Raw genomic sequence first — 15,767 nt, 5'->3', positions numbered from 1 at the left:
GGCAAGAAAGGTTTCCTTGCAGGCTGATGCCTTTCAGCAATTGATGAAATCCAGGAAAGATGGTCAACCACCAGGACTTGATGGCCACTCACAGGCAAACAAGCTGTTCATCTGGTTATAGACAGTTTTGTATCAACTATAGACAACTATCAGCTATCAAGTGGCCACACACACTCATGACCGCTCTGAGGGAGGTGCCAGAGAGATGAGCACTGTGTGCTCTCAAAACACTGCCAGCATGCAGTAAGTGCTCAGGAAATATTTGTTCAGTGAATGCACATTGTATGAGTTTGAAGGGAGGGAAAGCCCCTAGCTTCTGCAAAGTGACTCCGGCCATCTTTAAGCTCCTAAAGAAGAAACATATGAGCACCTGGAAATAGCAGTTCGCAGGTCATGGTGAGATGATCTGGTGTCCGATGAACACCCCAGGAAAGGGCCAAAGGGGGGTGTATTTGCTTTGTGAATCCAAGTCTCCTGGGCTACATGACGTACATCCCAGCTCACCTAGAGAACGTTCTTCTGAGAACACCAAAGCACTGGCAGTAATCTTTAGAGCCTCCTCATAAGATCTGAGTAGACAAAAACATTCATATGAAAATAGAAAGTTTCTTTTAAAATAATTCACATTCTTTTAAAAAGAGAGAGAGAGAGAGAAATCATGAATTCTCCAAAATTGATTGTTGTGTTTGATGGATAAATTCTACCACTAGGAAAACTGGCAACAAAACTAGCTAATATTTATGGAGTGCTTACTATGCAACATGCCAATGCATAGATTAGTACATTCAATCTTCAAAATGTCCTTAGGTGATAATTACTATTACTGTTAGGGATTGGAGACTTAGCACCATTCAATAACTTTCTTAAGGCCACACAGCTCTTAAGCAATGGGGTTCCGTTTGAGCCCAGACTGTCTCATTCCAGAACTCACACTACACGCCCTCAAAATTATCTCTATTTCCTACAAAATGTTTGGGCTCATCTAGGCTACTTCCTGTAGGTTAATGTATAGCTGGGCTCCCTGGCCAGGAAGTGCCGCCAGGCTGTGGTCTGTGTTCAGGATCAAGAAGAAACCTCACGAGGGCCTACGAGGGCTGCTCATGGTGCCCCTGCTCTCCCTCAGTATCCTTTCTCTCCCCACTCTACACTCCATACTTAATAATTGGTATTTTTAAATGCGTTAGAAACTCCCCTCTCTGCCTATGAAAAACCCTTTCAAGAAGTAGGTCTCTGTCACCAAGTTACTACACAACCCAGAGAACGATTCAACCAAACCCAAAATTGCCATTTCACAGTTTGCTGGCTTGTTTTATCGCATCCCACTAGAATGTTATAGTCTATGAGAGCAAGGATCATTTCTCTCCCCTGGCCTAACATAGACTCTGACACAATTATTGCTTAATGTATTTTTGGTGGATGGATGAATGGATGAATGAATGAATGAATGAATGAATGAATGAACAAAGGAGCCACAGAAAACAGAGTTGTACAGATCATTGAAATTTTTTTGTTTTACCACTGTTATCATCATTCAAATAGCTATAGATTATTACGTTGCCTACTAAGTGCCAACACTATTGAACAATTTACATACATTATCTCATTTAATCTTTACAAACCACATGGCAGACATTGTTATTCCCACTTTACCAATGAGGAAATTGAAGTTCTGAGAAATTAAGTTATTTGCCCAAGGTCTCCAATTGCTCTTCAAATAGGGTTTAAATTTCTTAGCATGGTTCATGACTCCAATCTCATCTTTTCTCTTGTCTCGAACTCCAAGTGGGTGCTGCATTCCCTATCAGTTAGAAATGCGGTGTAAAGTGGTTTAAGCAGGATTTATTCCTCTCTAACAAGTCTGTAGGTAGGAGAGGCAGGGCTGCTACAAGGGCCCCATGATGCCCGCAAGGACCTGGGCTCCTTCTGTTTTTCCTCTTCACACTGTTCTGGTAACTTCATGGTCACGCAATGCACCTGTTCTTATAGGCATCCTGTCAGCATTCAAAGCAAGGAGGTGAGGAAGGGCAAACGTCTGTTCCAGCAAGTTTTTCTCCTTAATCACGAGAACGAAAACTGCCCCAGAGTTCCCCCAGCACGCCACTGGTTTTTATAGTCAGAGTCATGGGAACTTCTTTTCCTGGCACGGAAAAGTGGGCTGGGGGGTTCTGGTGTGGGGCTGGGACCCGTGGTTCCTCGGGGGGGACCTCCACAGTTAAGATGTCCCTCTGATTTTTAACTGCCACACATGGGTATGGGACCAGCCTGTTCTTCACCCCTCCTCCCAGTCTTGATGTGGCTTCTTCTTTATATGCTTAGTTCTAGGACTTCTGTTCAGTTAGATTTCAGGCGGTTCTGAATGATGGTTGTTCTGTAGTTTAGTTGTTAGTCTGATGTGGTTGTGTGAGGTTCCAAGTACCACATTTACCTATGCTGCCATCTTGACCAGAACGCCTATGTACAGTAAACATTTTAGATGTTTGAATAATATTTGACCATTTTTATTAAACCATTTCCATATGTTGTACATTTCAGTGGTTTCTAGTTTTTTCCCACTAGAGATTTTACTGCACTGATTACCTTTCTCATGTAGATTCTTGATTTATTTGGTTAGAGTAAACTTTCTATATTTGAATTACTGGTAAAAAGAGTATGAATATCTTTGTAACTTTCATTATATATTGTCATATTTACTTGAAAAAGATGTCTCAGGTTTTTAAAACGTTTAATGTTTTTGTGGATATTTTTTTATTTTAGAGAGCGAGGACGGGAGATAGAGATGGAGAGAAACATCAGTGTGAAAGGGAAACATTGATCAGTTGCCTCCCGTAAGCGTCCTAACTGGGGATCAAATGCGCAGCCTACGTATGTGCCCTGACTGGGAATCAAACCACAACCTTTTGGTGTATGGCAGAATGCTCCAACCAGCTTAGCCACCCGGCCAGGGCAAACAATAAAAATATACCAGTTTATCAGCATGAAATAGTATATCAGCTATATTTCAACCTTAATTGTATTATAATTGTTTAAAGTTTTACTAGGAGATACCAAACTGCATTTGAGGTTTGCTTTCATTTGAATTTCTTTGTGTCCTACTGAGGTTGTATTTTTTATATGTTTAATCCATTATTATTTATTGCCCCTCTTGTGAATGATCTCCTCTGGTATTTTATGTTTATCCTAGTTTTAATGTACACTTTTCCTTAAAAATTTAAATAGAAAATTACAGATTAGACATATTAATCTTTTGTAATATTTGATTGAAATGTTTTTGCAGCCAGTTGTCCATTTTTAGTAGTTTGCTTTCTCATTATACAAAAGTCCATAGTTTTTTACATTCAAATATATCATTACTTGTGTATTATTTCTTCTTTTGTTTCCTATTGCTACAAAGCTAAGAGAATTTATGTTCCTCCTCTGATATGAACTGCTATTTTTTTTTTAGTTTCTCTAGAATTTATGAAGAAGTGTTATGTGTTATTTTGCTTGTTTTTTATATTTGCCTCAAATCATCTGAAGTTTGTTTTGTTCTATACTATAGAATGCAGATTTTTTCCTCAAAATTGTTCTTTAGTTTGTTAATTTTTTATTAAGAATAGTTCACAATAACCTGGCTATAAATTGTTTGCAATAACTCTGTGGCTTACTGGAGATCACCGAAGTATCCGAAAACAAACAGCAAGGAGTGATAAACCTGGGACCTCTGATAGGTTCCATTGATTGAAATGTCTTCCCTTTTTTCTTCAGGCCCGGTGGCGAAACATGATTGGCCAAGCCAAATAGTTTCTTTCCCTATGATTGTTTTAGGCTTGAGCTTACCTATTGTGTTGGCCAATGATGTGTGAGGAGAAATCTGCAAGGGGCCTCTTGGAATAGTTTTTCTCACTGAACCAAAAGAGACCTACAGGACAAAAGATCCCTCTTCTTCCATCAAAGTTGCCCCCTGCATGTAATGCCAGGCACATGTCGGGGACCTTGCAACCAGGTGAGGACAAGTCAGAGTGCACATCGTAGAGATGGCGGAGCAGACAAATGGCAAGACTTGGGCTCTAGATGATGCTGAGCCACAGAATGAATCAACTATAGAACTGCCCTACCTGAGAATGTGTTCTGTGAAAGGACATATATTCCTAATTTTAAGCCACTTTTAGGTGTCTCTTCTGTTGTTTTCTGCTAACGGATATGTACCCTAAATTTTTTAAAACCTTATTTTAAAAAAAAAATTCTTACCCTGATATGTTCTTATTGCTTTGACAGAGAGAGAAAACGAGGTAGAGGTAGAGGTAGAGGTAGAGGTAGAGGTAGAGGTAGAGGTAGAGGTAGAGGTAGAGGTAGAGGTAGAGGTAGAGGTAGAGATAGAAGATAGAAATAGAGGGGGAGAGAGAGAGAGAGAGAGAGAGAGAGAGAGAGAGAGAGAGAGAGAGAGAGAGAGAGAAGAGAGAGAAACAGCAATTGGTTATCTCCTGTACACACACTCACTAGGGGTAGACCCTGCAACATTTTAGTACATGGATGAGCTCCAACCAACCAAGCCACACCAACTAAACCTCTTTGATATTTTTTGCTTTGCTCATTCATTTATTTCTCTGATACCAGGTATTAAGTACGGTGCAGGTTTAAAAATCTGTAAAAGCTAGCCCACATCTTGGAGAGGGTATTTCATGAAGCCTCCGTTTGCAGGATCCTCACCTGGCTGCCCAGGAGCTTGCAAACCTTCTCTCCCATTTTCCAACTGCCTTCGTGCTCAAGGCTCTGTACCTTCTTTCTCAGTTACAAGTATAAAACCCAAGTACTGAGAGCCCCTCCAATGCAAGAGGATGAGTTGCAGTGAATGACAAGCTCCATTTTCCACCCAGTAAATGAAAATCTCTCCACACCTCTTTATCTGCAACAGTACAATGAACACTGAGCACTGTGCAAACAAGATTTTCATAGAAAGAGCCCCAGCTGCCTTGTTCTGCAGAGCCTGCCACGAAGAAAAAAGTGTTGGCCCTACTGACAACCATCTTAATGACTGCAAATATTCAAACTAAGGAGGCTAAATGAAAAGTTTAAATAAATCAGATGGTTGGGCTATACCAGTGGTTTTCAAACTGAGTTCCATAGAACCCTAGAGGTTTTACAAAGATACCTCAAGTAAGAGTGGGGGGAACTGAGCAAGCAGTTCTGGCCTCCTCTTCAAATGAAAAGCTCCCCTTTTTATCTGTACTACGTACATATTGGCCTTGTATAGAATATTCCATTTTTTTAAAAAAAAATGCTTTTTTTATGTTTTAAAACACTAGCCAACTCTTGATATTTGGAGCCACCAAATGTTTGCAGGTAAAATAAACAATCGGATCATTAAGGGAAAGACAGGAAGAGAGACAGAAAACACCATCTCCATCTTCTTATTTTTAGTATAATAACTTCATGAGAGATCAACATAAGAATATTTTCCATATGAGAACTGAAAAAGACGAGGCTTTCAGTATTTGGATCCTTGCCCTCTATCTGGTCTTCGTGATGTCTGTTGGAGGGGGTGGGCAGTAAGAGAAAGGCGGGCTCTCCTTGTTCCATTATAATAACCTGACAGCACAGATTACTGGCATAGCTTTAGCCATATTGGCAAGCACAGGCTATTTCTATTGATCCCTAAACTTAAAGAGTCCATGACCTCATCCAAAGTACGCTTTTTCATAATTCACTTCGTTTAAGGGCCCATTAAAATGTCAGAACTATCATAAAGCTTAGTAACACTTAGTTATCTCTAATGTCTTCAAAATAATAATGCATTATTGATGAAACCTTGGTTCCTCATCACTTTGCTCCCATTTGACAAAGCCAATATTGCAGAATGCTTTCTCCACATCCCACCACACCCTCAGGGCTCCCACAGTTCTTCCAAAAGAGCCTTTGAAATCCTCTCTTGTTCCAAGCCAAGAAGATTGACTTATGAGCTCATTTATTTCCAAGAAGAAACTAGTATAATGAATGATATGATGATAAAGTTACCTGGATAAGCCACCAACCAGAGCATGAGAAAGTACAAGGAAGCTGGGCAGTGAGAAATCCATCGCCAGCCGGAAACACTTGCTCCTTTCAATATACAAGGCTTTCTCCTATAAAATTTCTGGGTGGGGTTGAGCACACAAACTTGATTTCAGGTGGCTTTGCAATGGAACATGAGAACAAAGAACAGTATTTGTTTTAGTATCAATCAAACCAGGAAAAGGGGGGGAAAATTCTCCAAAGTATTAGGAGTCTCCCTAAAAATACAGCTGCCACATAAAATGCAAGAACCCCAGTTAAATAAAAAACAATTTTTGGTAAAAATGTGTTCCAAATACTTCGTGAGACATACTTACCCTAAAAAATTATTGTCATTTATCTGAAATTCAAATTTGACTTGGCGCCTTATATTTTTATTTGCTAAACCTGGCAACTCTCAGAATTGTGCTAACTCCAATGTAAAGTCTCAGAAAAGTATTTCTGAGGCACATCAGGGGTTTCTGAGAATCTAATTGCAGGGAAATATATGTATTTTTTGAAATATTTTTTTATTGATTTCAGAGAGGAAGGAAGAGAGAGAATGATACCTCAATGATGAAAGAGAATCATTGATGGTCTGCCTCCTGCACGCCCCACACTGGGGTTCGAGCCCGCAACCCAGACATGTGCCCAGAATAGAACCAGAATGGAAGCATGACCTCCTAGTTCATAGGTCAACGCTCAACTACTGAGCCACACCAGCTGGGCAATATATCATATTAAAAGCATATTCAACATTTTAATATAACTTTACACTTGAAAAATAAAACCTTGCTTTTTGTATTATAAACTACCCCCCAAATTAAGGGTAACAGTGATGTAGAGCAGGAGAGCTAAACAAGATAATGAAGCACAGGGCCCAGGACCTGGGACAAGTCTACCTGGGATGCAGAACAGGAGGCAGGAGGCAGGCAGGATTTAATGGATGCACAGGTGTCCTAGGCAGAGGACGGCTCAGACCGGAAAGGCAGACAAGAAAAAGTATGACCTCTGGCCAAGAATCTAGGCAGAGCCACCAGCCAGGCACCAGCTGATGCACAACTGATCAGGCAGTCCTGCTGACCGCAGGACTTTTGGGGGCATCGATCTCAGCACCTGGCTGACCCACACTTCACAGGTGACACAGAGGTCAGCATATAGCTAGACTGGGGAACAGAGGTACAGAGAAGGGCAACTGGTCAAGTCACTTATCTGAGTGCAATGCCAGCTGACCTGCACCTGCTGGGATTTGAAATGAGTTTGGCACTTGGAAGGCGCAGCTTTTGATCCTATGTACTTTAAGCAAGTTGGGCGATGCCTCTTAATGTCAAAGTGTTGTGGTGTTGGCTTTGGTTGTTTCTTTCCTTCTTTTTTTTTTGTTTTTTCTGAAAAATGGGAAATCACAACCTTCTTTGCAGGGATGTGTAGGCAGTTTTTTAGATCAGGAGATATATGTAAAAGGAATGGGATGTGGTCTACCCATCGCTTTCCTGATAACGATCACTACTGATGTGTGCCCATGTCCTTCCACATCCTGGGCCATCCCTGCTCCTCCCTGCGGCTCCTTCACACTCTCACTCAGGTAGGTGACTTGTTTATGGGACAGCAGGGATCCCATGCCTGCCCCAGCACCCTGCAGGGTGAATGCTCAGTCAATGCTTGCTGCCTTAATTAGACACAGAAATCTAATGACAAATGTTCCTCCTTCCAGAACACTTTTTGGTGATATTCCAAACACTATATTTTTATTTCTTCTTCTACCTACGCCAGTTTAAGCCTTGTCCTTATTAACTATGTGACTTGGAACAAATGATTTAACTTCTCAAAGCCTCGGTGTACCCATTCTGTAAAATGAGAGCATTAGTGATATCTACCTGACAGCTTTCTTATGAGAATTGGTCAGATTATGTAAGAAAATCATTAGCCCAGTGCCCAATACATTGTAAGTACCTAGAAAATATTAGCTGGTGCTGGAATGTTTACCACTCGATTCATCCAAGGTTCTTGACTCAGATTGACGTGTTCCTCGCCCACTCCTGAGCCAAGTACACAGAGATAGGTTTGCTGCAGCCCTGCAGTGGGAGCCGAGCAATGTGACGCCACCTGCTGCCTCGGGAACCGTGACCAGAAACCATAAATACCCCACGGCTCTCACTGACTAGATACTAATAAAAGTCATCCTGCATTTGCTATATCCTCTTCCTTCATCTCCATTTTCTATCCTCGGTATATATTTTACTGAGATTTCCATTCTCCTAATAAAATAACAGTGTGCTTTTATCATCTCCTCTATGCAAAAAGCTTTAAAACATCCCATCCCACCCCCTCAAATGCATAAAAGTAAACCTAGAGCCATATGGCACCGGAATTAAAGTCAGCATATTGTTGCGCTACACAATTTGCCATCATTAGAAATGATCTCTCGGTGATATTATGGTATTGACTCACTCTGGTGTGCAATGATTCATTGCAGGCCTAAGTTTTCCTTTGCGGCCCAGGCGCTGTCTTTCAAATGGCACTGGGCTAAATAAATTCAGCTGCACAAACACGTTATGCTGCCAGCACCGTTCCCCAGCCCAGTGACTGCCTGGTGGAAGCTGCCTGTCTCAGGCCATCCACAGGGCTTCTGCCTTTTAGCAAAGAACGCTGCAGCTCAGTATCCGCAAGACCCCATCACAGTGTATGGAGGTAATTGGTTCTATACAACATCAAGAATGCCTGACCTTGTCACCCAATTTATATTAGAAAAGTTTAAGTCAGGGGCCCAGCTTCCTAATTTGCTCATTTGCAAGTCTGAGGGTAACACAAGCGAGACTGTGGAATTTCCTTCAATTAATGAGGAGAATGTGGATTTCCCTTGCTTTCAAGGAGAGAACTTCATACTTAGCATACATAGCAACACATATTCAATAACTACCTAGGCGACTGTTATGTACATATAAAATACAACACACATACAAGCATACAAACATGTGTGAGTGTCACCCTGATGTCCCCGGTCTTACAGCTTTCAATATTCAAGTTAAAAGGTTCAAACCCCGATAATACTGAGAAAGAACAAAAACCAGCCTTGCCATCCAGGTACTGGCCTGGCACACACAGGTAGACCTGAGTGTTCTGTTGACTATAAACACTTCTACAGAACATCAATATCAGTCAAGACCACACCATACATGTGAACACAAATGAAACATGAACACTGTCCAACCCACAAATACCAAAACATACCCCCGCCTGAAGAATATGGGTAGCTTCCTTCCCAATAACACCTTCAGCCTGGCTCTAGTCCACCCTCTATAGATAAGGAGGTTAAGATAGCCCATCGTCGAATTATTCCCACTTCCTGACAGTATCCAATCAGAACCAAGCCGTTTCCTTAAAACCTCCCGGCAAATCACCAGCACAAGCCCCAACTCCTACAAGTCCTTCTGAACACCCTTTCCCTGAGATGCCCCACAGTTGAAACATGAATAGGCTCAACTGTGTTCCTGACAGTCTTCAGCTACAGGGCATCGATGCCACCAAATACCAGTAGTTATCCTTCCTACCTTTCCCAATGTCGTCTTCCCCTGGTATATATGAGGGAAAGGGTTTTATGTAGCTTCCACACCTAGGTCCATCTCCCTGCACAGCTGTCCTCTGAATCCTAATGGGCACACTTAGCACCACCTTAGGAGTTCTGGGACCACCATGTTTTACCCTCTTGACTTAGGCAAGGCTCAAGCTAGAGCATCAGTTCACATGGTGATCAGTTCGTATGAAGGAGTTCCATTCAAAGGAAGGGACTTGAAGCTCAGCCAAAGGAGAAGCAGGTCAAGGGCCAAGCCAGAGGTGGTTCAGAGTATGAATGCAGTGACCTCCAGGGACAGAAGCAAGAATCCAGTGGCCCAAGAAAAACAAGGAAATGCAAGGTGGGAGAATAGAGTTAGACAAAATGAATAATGAGACCAAACCACACACAGGGCAGTGCTAGGGAGACAGGGCCGGCATAGAGGAGGACAGGTGGGTGATGGAGCTCACAGAGGGAGGAATGCCCCGGAACAGAGACCAGCTGGGGAGGAAGGGGTGGAGGCTGCACCAGTGAAGTGCTTACCCTGTTACCAGAACCAGAAAATGTGGGTCCTGTGCAAATGGATGCAGCTTCTTACAGATGTCAACACACCTTTCTACCAATCAGCAGCCCTCCCCGGAGCCAGCAAATCCACTTGTGAATTAAGACCCCTGATACTGTTACAGGATGAAACCTCGTTTCTATGGAAACCAAAGACAAATTATGATACATTAAGCCCAGGAAGTTTGATGATGATGATGATGGAGAAGATGATGATGATAACATCGTTTTTAGCCAGAATTTGAGACAGCATGCCATTCTGACTAGCTACTTTTCAACATCTTTACTCCTAGGACATGCATCTTCTCAAATAGGAGTTTAAGGGGTGCATTCATCTTTCCCTGAAATTAAATTTGTTTTCACTGATTTTTTAAGCTCAAGACAGCCTTGCTGGTATGTTTACACTGTGGTGTTTATTTTCAGACATTGAACTGAAATAAATGAAAAATATTTTGCCTTCAGAAGAAAGGGAAATATTACACTTAGATATTTATAAGTTTGGTTATTTTTTAAAACATAAAGTCAAAAATTTCATAATTATTAGATATTGCTGGCAATAATTTTCTGAGTGTCTCTCACATAAAGACTGAAAGTAATATTCACAACATGAGCTATACTTCAAACTGAATATGGAATAAAAATGGATTTAAATAACCAGACCAAACTGCTTATCTAAATAGCACATGCAAATCAGTTTAACTGTTATGTTAGAATTACTATGATGGGAAATCACCATAATAAAAATAATAGAGTTACTATTTTTTAAGTACCTATTTTATTCCAACTACTGGAATAAAGTATTTTTATATGCATTCCCTTCTCCTCACAATAACCCTTAAGAGGCATTATTAACCCTATTTTGTAGATGAGAAAACCAAAGAGCAGAAAGACTAAGTAATCTGCCCAAGGTCACATAGCCAGGAAGTGGCCAAATCGGATTGAGACCTGCATCACCTGGCCGTAGTATGTATGTGTTTTGTGTTCCAACATCATCTTCTCTCACGTTTTAGAGGGATGGCATGCAGGTGCTTAGTCTGAGTCCAAGGTTTGGCCCAGTCAAATGCCATCATCTTTAGAACCTGTCAGAGAACATGAAGGAAAGACTCTAGAGAGCTGTGCTCTATCACCAGGCAGTACCAGACTGCCTACTCCCGCATACAGGATGCAAGCTAAACTCACGTGGCTTTCAGAGAGATTCTTTCAGAAAACCGCAGCCTTCACAGGAGCCTTCCACACCACTGCAGTGTCTGGGGGGACCTGGGTCAGCCTGTGGGTTCAGTTGGCTTTAGATGTTTCCCCCAGAGGACTGCACGTGCCTTAGTGACTATTGTATGTGGTTTAGAATGGACCGCCCACTGAGGATGCTTAGTAAATGCTCATTACCTTCTCAGGGTCCCTCCTAGCAAAACACTTCAGAAGGGTTGTGCCCTACATTGACTCACCCTCCAACCCATCCCATAACTTTCTCTTCCAAACTCCCTTCTAGACTCTCTTAGAACTGGAAGCACCTCCACTCTCTTCCCTACAGGCACCTTCCTGCCTTCACATGCACATGCTCAGTAAGTGCGTCAAGGTGACAAGTCTGCGTTGCATTATGTTCTTCCTTCACAGGGAGAGAAGGGGCTGGGGAATGTCCTCCTGTCACATTCTGCATAAATTCCTCAGCAGCAACCAGGCCTCCTTGAAAAGGAAGCCAAATGGAGACCTAAAATGGGCCAGGAAAGTGTTACAGCGTTTGACCTGGAAGACACTGGGAGTCACAAAACTCTGCTTTAATATTAAACTCCAGTTTTAATGAGCTAGCAATTCATGTGTCATTGGATTTGGAGCGTACACACATTTTTTAATGGACACCATTCTCTCTTGGAAGTAGCCATAATGATGTTTTTTGCGATAACTATGCAATACATAAACTAACCATTATTCTAGTGGTAAAGAGTATAAAATTGTAATAGGGGAGGGGAGAAACAAAATGGAGAACAATCTTCTAAATTTAACATAAAGGGAACAATAAGCAGTCATGAAGGGAATTTTGATGACACACTAACTTTTATTAGCTTGATGTGCTGAGAAAAGAAATAGCACGCATTTTTTAAAAAGTGACTTTTAAGGAAGAATCATTTGTTTGCATAAAATATGATTACTTATCCTCATCAATGTTTATTTGAATTGATTGCACTCTAACCAAAGCCAGTTGCAGGGAAACCCAATTCTGAATTAAAAACAAGCCCAAGGTATGACTGAGCACATCAGCGTCACACGCTGACTCAGGGAAATCTCGGGCCACTCGGATTCTGCCCATTTTCTAAGGATGGGAGGCTCTTATGGGGCCCTATTCTTTAGAAACAGAAAAAACTACAACTCAGGCTGGGACACCCCTCCACAAAAGAACAACACCCAGAGGAGGCCGGTCAGCACCTTGTTTAGGATTGCCTGCATTTCCAACCCACTGTCCACACTAGAACCTGTCTCCTGGCAACCTGAGGCCAAATCCAGCAGCAGATGTCGGATAGGTTTGCATTTAAATCAGTTTGGTAGAATTTATCAGGTAGAGCGCTGGTTACATGGGCCATGCTCTCCAGCTCACCAGTCTCTACCTTTTCTGCTCTGGCTCTTGCCTTCGCTCCTTTCCCTCCCCATCCCCGTGGGCCCAGGGACCCAAGCCTAGGAACCTGCCTTCATGGACTCAGACAATACTACTCTCCTGCTATCACCAAACAAAACACTGGAAGCCCTTCAAGGACACGGGCTCGAGAGAAACCAAGATGGCGGCATAGGTTAACGCCGGAGATTGCTGCCTGGAACAACCACTTCAGAGATATAACTAAAGGACAGAACAGACATCATCCAGAACCACAGGAAGGCTGGCTGAGTGGAAATTCTACAACTAGGAGGAAAGAGAATATCATACCCAGACTCAGAGGAGCCGCAGTGCTGAAGTGAAATACTCAGGTGCGGAGTGCGAGCACGGAGCGGGCTGGCGGCAGAGGGCACGGTTGTTGTTTTCAATTGGGAGGGAGTTTCAGACTCTGAGCTCCAGATCCGGGCGAGTCTCTAGGGACCCAGACTCAAACGGGAGAAGCGGGACTGTCTGGCTTCGGTCAGAACTCGAAGGCAGCTTTCTCTCCGAGGTTTGCAGCGGTTGCTGGGGCTCTGAGAGGCAGAGCCCCTAGGGACGGGACTGAGAGCAGCCATAACTGGCCACTCCGGCCTGCCCTGTAGATCCCCAGGGACCCGCCCCGCCCAAGCCCTGCGCAGCGCCATTTGCCGGATAGCCTCAGGCAAAGGCTAGATTAGCACCGCCCTAGAGATCCAGCACAGAAGCTCTCCCACTGCAGACACAGCGGACTCTCATAGCCAGTTAGCCTGGAGGTCAAATCACCCCCGGTATTGCCGACAACAATCAAGGCTTAACTACAAGACTGCGCACAAAGACCACTAGGGGGTGCACCAAGAAAAGATAAAAAAATGCGGAGACAAAGAAACAGGACGCAAATGTCAGAAATGGAAGATATAGAGCTCAAAACCACACTTTTAAGGTCTCTCAAGAACTGTCTAGAAGCTGCCGATAAACTTAGTAAGGCCCTCGAAAAGATTGGTGAGGCCGCCGATAAATGTAGTGAGATCCTCAAGAAATCTAATGAGACCCTCGATGTTGTGATAAAGAACCAACTAGAAATTAAGCATACACTGACTGAAATAAAGAATATTATACAGACACCCAACAGCAGACCAGAGGAGCGCAAGAATCAAGTCAAAGATTCAAAACACAAAGAAGCAAAAAACACCCAACTGGAAAAGCAAAATGAAAAAAGAATCCGAAAATACGAAGATAGTGTAAGGAGCCTCTGGGACAGCTTCAAGCGTACCAACATCAGAATTATAGGGGTGCCAGAAGATGAGAGAGAGCAAGATATTGAAAACCTATTTGAAGAAATAATGACAGAAAACTTCCCCCACCTGGTGAAAGAAATAGACTTACAGGTCCAGGAAGCGCAGAGAACCCCAAACAAAAGGAATCCAAAGAGGACCACACCAAGACACATCATAATTAAAATGCCAAGAGCAAAAGACAAAGAGAGAATCTTAAAAGCAGCAAGAGAAAGAAACCCAGTTACCTACAAGGGAATACCCATACGACTGTCAGCAGATTTCTCAACAGAAACTTTGCAGGCCAGAAGGGAGTGGCAAGAAATATTCAAAGTGATGAATACCAAGAACCTACAACCAAGATTACTTTATCCAGCAAAGCTATCATTCAGAACTGAAGGTCAGATAAAGAGCTTCACAGATAAGGAAAAGCTAAAGGAGTTCATCACCACCAAACCAGTATTATATGAAATGCTGAAAGGTATCCTTTAAGAAGAGGAAGAAGAAGAAAAAGGTAAAGATACAAATTATGAACAACAAACATGCATCTATCAACAAGTGAATCGAAGAATCAAGTGAACAAATAATCTGGTGATCATAATAGAATCAGGGACATAGAAAGGGAATGGACTGACTATTCTTGGGGGGGAAAGGGGTGTGGGAGATGCGGAAAGAGACTGGACAAAAATCGTGCACCTATGGATGAGGACAGTGGGTGGGGAGTGAGGGCAGAGGGTGGGGCGGGAACTGGGAGGAGGGGAGTTATGGGGGGAAAAAAGAGGAACAAATGTAATAATCTGAACAATAAAGATTTAATTAAAAAAAAAAAAGGACACGGGCTCATGTTGTCTCCATCCAGAAGGAGAGAGTGTGAAAAGGAGGAAGAGAGCTCATTCCTGGCAAACGCTTTTATCCTATTTTGTTTTACTTGAGGCTGCCCAAGAATCCCAGTCAGAAGTAGAGGGAGCCCCAGGACTAAGTCTCCCCATTTCTCAGTGCCCAGCGTCTATGGGCCAGACCAGCACATCTTGAAATCATGCAACCAAGTAAAATATATTTTTATAGTGATGATTCTCTATAATTAAACAATTTACTTACCTGGCATATCAAGGAACGTTTCTTTTAATATTGTAATTTTTTTTGTTTTTACATAAACAGCAAAGTATGATTTCTGATGTTACTTTATTACTTCTACTGTTTAACCCTGTTATATTAAAACCATAAACCATGGACAGGATAAGGGGTGGACATAGAAAGGTAGAATTATTGAACCTCCCAATGTGCCAAGCACTGGGCTTGGAGACTTACCTGTCATAGGAGCCTCATCACTCCTCATTTTTTAAAATCAGGAAACAACAGTTAAGTTGGCCAAAGTCACAGAGCAAATAATGAAGTAGCTGACCCAAACTTGATCTTTTAGAACTGCTGGCCAATTACCATTTAGACACATTGCCTCATCTTTTTTTTTTTTTTTCAGATTATATGGCATGGGTTAGACTCTGATTTTTAAGGCTGAAATAAACACACAACAGATTTACTGTGACACTTTCGTTCACCTGGGCAATTTCCATTTCCCTTTCACATATCTAGTTAAGGCCCTAGTGGTCCACAGTTCATTGAATAGCCACCATTTAATATCGGACTCTCCAAGCTGTTTCTTTAGAAGGCAGTTGCAGAAGACTGAAGGGGCAGATTTCAGTATTAGTGCCACTGCATTGAAATAATTACTGGAAATGGAGCCTAAAAGAGGATTTTTCTGAGCTGTACTGATGACTACTTC

The 15,767-nt window shown here is 42.3% G+C and overlaps 1 long non-coding RNA gene across 1 annotated transcript; it reads right to left on the bottom strand.

Annotated features, from left to right (window-relative positions):
- Positions 1-376: 376 nt before the first annotated feature.
- Positions 377-15,450, bottom strand: LOC118668761. Its single transcript, XR_004971755.1, has 3 exons — positions 15,296-15,450; positions 5,992-6,147; positions 377-569 (listed from the first exon to the last, which is right to left on the bottom strand). It is a non-coding gene; the product is annotated as an uncharacterized LOC118668761 (long non-coding RNA).
- Between the last annotated feature and the right edge of the window lie 317 nt (positions 15,451-15,767).

The sequence above is a fragment of the Myotis myotis genome, unplaced genomic scaffold, assembly GCF_014108235.1.
Source record: "Myotis myotis isolate mMyoMyo1 unplaced genomic scaffold, mMyoMyo1.p scaffold_m19_p_14, whole genome shotgun sequence".
NCBI classification, from domain to species: Eukaryota; Metazoa; Chordata; class Mammalia; order Chiroptera; family Vespertilionidae; genus Myotis; species Myotis myotis.
The sequence above is the reverse complement of the archived record's forward strand: the minus strand, read 5'-3'. Positions and strand labels throughout refer to the sequence as shown.